Source organism: Mustela lutreola, chromosome 15 (genome assembly GCF_030435805.1).
Source record: "Mustela lutreola isolate mMusLut2 chromosome 15, mMusLut2.pri, whole genome shotgun sequence".
Taxonomy (NCBI): domain Eukaryota; kingdom Metazoa; phylum Chordata; class Mammalia; order Carnivora; family Mustelidae; genus Mustela; species Mustela lutreola.
The window spans coordinates 42,097,099-42,102,619 of NC_081304.1; positions in this window are offsets into that span (position 1 = coordinate 42,097,099).

A 5,521-nucleotide genomic window follows, 5' to 3' on the forward strand; every position below is an offset into this window, starting at 1 on the left:
ATAAATAAAATCTTTAAAACAACAACAACAACAACAAAAACACACAAAAAAAGAAAATAACAAGTGTGGGGAAGGATGTGGAGAAATTGGAAACTTGTGCACTGTTGGTGGGAATGTAAATTGGTGCAGCTACTATGGAAAACAGTAGAGAATTTCCTCAAACAGTAGAGAATTTCTGAAAACAGAACTAACATATGATCTAGCAATCCCATCTTTGGGTATATAGCCAAAAGAACTGAAATCAAGTTTGAAGCAATGTTTGTAGCTGCATTTTTCACAATAGCCAAAAGATGGAAGCAATTCAATGTCCAAAGATGAAGAGATAAATAAAATGTGGTATATACATACAATGGAATACCAGCCTTAAAGAGGAAGGGAGTTCTGGCCCATGCTATAACATGGATGAACCTTCAGGACATTCTGCTAAGTGAAATAAGGCAGTCACAAAAAGACAAATACTCTTGATCTTGGGATCATGAGTTTGAGTCCCACGTTGGCCATGAAGCCTACTTAAAAAAAAAAAGAAAGAAAAGAAAGAGAAAGAAAAACTGGGGCACCTGGCTGGCTTATTGGGTTAAGCCTCTGCTTTCAGTGCAAGTCATGATCTGATCTCAGGGTCCTGGGATGGAGCCCCACATCAGACTCTCTGCTCAGCAGGGAGCCTGCTTCCCCCCTCTCTCTCTCTCTGCCTACTTGTGAACTCTCTCTCTCCCTGTCAAATAAATAAATAAATAAATAAATAAATAAATAAAACCTTTTAAAAAAGAAAAAAAAATAGCACCTTTAGAACCAGAAAGTGGAACGGTGGTTGCCAGGGCTTGGGGAGAAGGAGGTAGGAGTTTTTGCTTAATGGGTATAGAGTATCAGGTTTGCAAGATGAAAAAGTTCTAGAGACTGATAGCAAAACAATGTGATTATACTTGACAGGACAGATCTGTATGTATAAAACTGATTAAGATGGTAAATTTTACCTTATGTATATTACATTACAATTTTTTAAAAGAGCAAGACATGGAAACTCAGAAGACAAGGGGACAGGCTTGCTGCTCAGTAATGCAGGGGGGAGGTTCTTGGGCTGACTGTATCCAAATGAGTCTCAGGTTAGCATCAGAACATTCTGTAGATTCTTGCCCAGGCTCAGCTTCCAGAGGACGTGTGCAGGGCCAACCCTGGAAGGGGGGTTCCCTATTGCCTCTTCACATTCTTGATGGTGGTAAAAACCCATTGACTTCTTTGCCTTCTCACCTGACCAACAGCCCCCATCGTCCTATTGAAAGATCCAGAGAGCAGCTCCACAACATGATAGTAAGAGGGTTTGACTCTCTGGCACGAACCTTATAAATTATCTCGTGGGCACTATCCACCCACACACCCAACCATCCATCCATCCATCCATCCATCCACGCATTCATCCTTTCAACATATTTGTTGGATATTCACTCAAGAGGCTGAAGAGGTCTATAGGGACAGTCATACAAGACAGACCCTACCGTCCCCAAACTCAGAACCTGGTGGAAGAGAACAAAATGCAGTGTCCTATGTGCTTATGCGGTGATAGTGTCTTCAAGGGCACTCAGCAGGGACCTGTTCCAAGTGGTAATGAAGGTTCTCAAAGGAAGTTCAGTCTCAGGCTGAGACTTGAAGGGTAAACAAGATTCAACCAGCCACACAGGGAGAGGGAGCCTGGGAGAGTATGCCTGAGAGAAGCAAGAACATAGGCACCTGCCAGAGATCTTAGTAAAGGCAGGGCCCAGTGAGACTCTGTAAAGAGTGGAGTCATGGCAGGAGTGGTGAGAGCTGAGGCAAAGAGGGGAGAAAATGAAACAGCCACTGAAGGACCTGCTTTTTGGACGCCTTTTTCTGCTTTGAGTCCTCCCAGCACCTACACCCCCAACTTATACACGCCTTATAGCACAGATAATGCATGTCCAGGAATTAGCGATTTCTCTGGAGCTTTCCAGCACAATGGGTAACATCTAAGGAATGACTTGATGGGGTCGTTGGTCATGAAGGTTCTCCAAGACCACTGACTCATCAAGACCCCTGACTGCAGGGCTTAAGTGACTTCTGGAGGACACCTAAAGGTTTGTTTTGTTCCTGGATTACTGAGAAGACACGTGTGCTGAACCACTTTCCTTAATAAAAACCCCAGACCCCAAACAAAGACAAGACTCACTCTTTTTCCTCTCCAGGTCTCCCTGACACTCTGTTTGATCTACGCTTTCCCCACATCTTTAATAAATAGTCTCACTTCCTCTTGGCTCACATTTGATTTCTATCCTGCACGAAGCCAAAGGACCTTCTTGGCTGGTTCCCCTGGAAACCCCTCTGCATCCTCAGCCCCGGCCAGCCTGCAGCACAAAGATAGGGTCATGTAGGTTCATGGAAGTGCCTTCTGAGCAGTCTGCAAGGTGCTGTTGGGGGATGGGAACAGGTAAAAGATGAAATGAACATGCCCCGTTGGAAAGACACTGGAAGACAAGGGCCTTTGGAGTCGGATTCTGGGTCTGGGATTCTCAGAGCTCTGAGCAAGTTTCCTGCCCCCCACGCACTGTAGGATCCCCTCCATTTCTCCCTCCTGCCCCAGGGCAGGCTAGCTGCCCAGGAGGGGCCCTTCCAGGGCTGAGGCCCATATCACCTTTCACCAGGGGGCCTCAAAAAAGCCACAGTGTGCCTTCCTACCTTGCCCCCTGCAGTCCTTTCCGCCCAGGAGAATGCTCACGCCCGATGCTTCCACTGATGGTCTGACGGCCACCCCCGACCCTATCTTCTCCCCTTTAGGCCAGGCAGCTCCAGCTCTTATAACTCATTTCTGGGCCCACATCCAGCCTTTCCCACCTTTCCCACCTTTCCGGGACCACTTGGATAGGGCCCTTGTTCAGTCCAACCCCCAGTTGTCCCAGGGGCCTTTGTCTAAATGTCTGGCCCTGTGTCTTGGTCCAAACTTCCTAAAAGCCACGTTTGGACCCCATCCCCAGCCTTGGCTTTCTCTCCCCAGTGTATCTTCCCCTTGATTCTGAGGATAGGCTGGTTCTTGGAAGTCGGGGATCACCTCCTGTCTGGCTAGGGCCTCCTCAGCAGTTCTCAGACGGCCCTCTCCAGGAGGGTCAATGGTCCAAGTGCAAGGTCAGGGCTCCTCCCTGACATCATACAGAGGCCTGTCATGGGAAGAGCCCCACAAAGACTGAAGAAAGACAGTCATGGCATCCTGTCGTGGATTGCTTACATGCACTAGGAGGCATGGAAAAACAACAACGATGACAAAAACAAGAGTTATTTGCTGCAATCATTGAAGGAAATAGAGGGTGGTGCAAAGTGGGCAAAGCCTGGGGGCGGGGGCCGTGGCTGCGACCACCGAGTGGGGGGAAGGTCCTCCTGATGTAGTGTTGAGTGGAGACTCCCCCGCTGGTCTCAGCACGTTGCCTTGTAGAGGACCTGATCACTGATGGGCCCTGGTTCCTGGGACCCCCCCCCCCACATCAAGCTGCTGTGGGTCCTCAAAAGGGCCTGAGGGTCTATGACTTTGAAGGGCGTTGCAAGTGTGAAGTGTGGGTTGGGGGTTGGGTAAACTGGGTTGCAGAGGACACACATACTGGAGGCCCAGCCCCACTCGTGGCTCCTCTAAAGCCCCAGGCTACAGAAGAAGCCATCTCTGCATGGAGACAGAATTCAGGTATTGTCTTGGGTATCTGAAACCCTTTGTCCTACGCCTCCTGACTGCTCCTCGCCTAGCCCTAAGCAGGCGGCAGGTTGGCTGAATGGGAGGGAAGAAGCCATAACCCCAGACAGGGGTGTAGGGTGGCCGGTCTGTCCTGTCTTATGGCAGCTTCCCACCAGGCTGCCCTCAGCAGTCGGATGACTTGATTCCCTCCATAGCTCTCTGCTCTCCTCGCAGAGGGCACCGGGGGTCTCTCCCCCACAGACCTCACTGGCTCCAGGAGGATCTCACTGACAAACCAGCCAAGCCAGGCCATTCACTGAACACCCTGGAAGTGTAGCAATTGGCTCTCAGTCCTGCCCCCCGCAAACCCATACTCCAACCACAGAGAACTTTCTGTTCTCTGAACTCCGCCACGGTTCCGCCTCTTTGCCCAGGCTGTGTTTCCATCCTGAAACATTCTCCTTGACATCCTGCCTTCTCACCCAGGCACACACGGATCTTCAACATAATCGTGGAAATATGGATTGAATTTCTCCTGTGTGCAGTTATGGGCTGGGGGCAGGGTGGCAGCACCAGGAGACAGAGGTTCTGGGTGGACAGACTCCAGCCATTCCTTGCAACCCTCAATCCGCCCCCTCCAACACAAACACCTCTATGCACACTCCACCCTCCCGGCCTTAGCTGGTTGCTTCTTCCCTCTGCCAGCCATCTTCCCTTCAGCACCAGGTAACCAAATGAGATTCAGCTTCAAAGGTTTAGCTCACACGCCCCCCCCCCCCCGCCCCCATGCTCCTTGTTCTCTCCTTCCACCTGGTGCCCCCGGATGGGTTTAGACCTCCCCAGGGCACTCAGGGCACTCAGGGCACTCAGAAAGCATGTTTAAATTCCGGCTGGCTCTATGTCCCGGGGCCTCAGTTGTCCCACCTGTAAAATTGAATAGTCACACCTAATTCATAGTGTGTTTTGTACAGAGTAAATGAACCAGTGCCCTAACCAGCTCGTACTAAATGCTAAACAAACATTCACTGTTACCAGCACCATCTTAATTACTACAACCATGGCACTGAACACGGGGCTGAGTCTACAGTTGGTGCCACATACTTGTCTGGTGAATGGGATGGGTGAAGGGATGGATGGATGATGGGTAAATGGAGAGATCAATCTCTCTGGTCTTCTGTGGCAGTTTGGGGTTGGGGGTGGGGGACCAGGAAGAACTTAAAAAAAAAAAAAACCTAACCTTTTCTGATCAACATACCATAGGTTGTCTCACTTATGCCTCATAATAGGAAGTTGTTACAGCAGAACAAGGAAGTGTTTATTCAGAGAGGTTAAGTCAGTGGCTCAAAGTCACACAGCAAATAAGAGACAGTCAGGATGGGTAACTTTGACAGTTTCCTTTGACAGTTTCCTGGATACCCGGAGGGAGGAGGAGGAGGGCTTGCTTCAGATTGGCTGGGCTCGATCTTAGATTGGAAACCCCCTGGAGGGCAGGGCGTCTCCAGACTGCCTCCTGGGGCTCAGTACTGCGGATAACCCAGCTTTGAGGGAATAAAGGGAGAGAGGGGAGATTGAGCTGGGGAGAGGGCCTGGGTCTTGCCTCACAGAAGCTGGCTCTGGGGCTTCCCAGACACCCTTCCTTCTCCGACTCCTCCAGCCCTTAGCAGCCTGCACTCACAGAAGGAGTTAACTTTGGACTTAACTTCTTCAAAGAACCCGAAGCTTTTACTCCTTGATCTTGCCTGCTCCCTTTCTTTGCAAAGTCTTCCTGATCTTTATACCTCCAGCAGGTCCCTCCTCCTTACTCTCACCTCCTGGACTCCAAAACAGTCTGATTGCCAGGGTGGGTCAATGGTTAACACT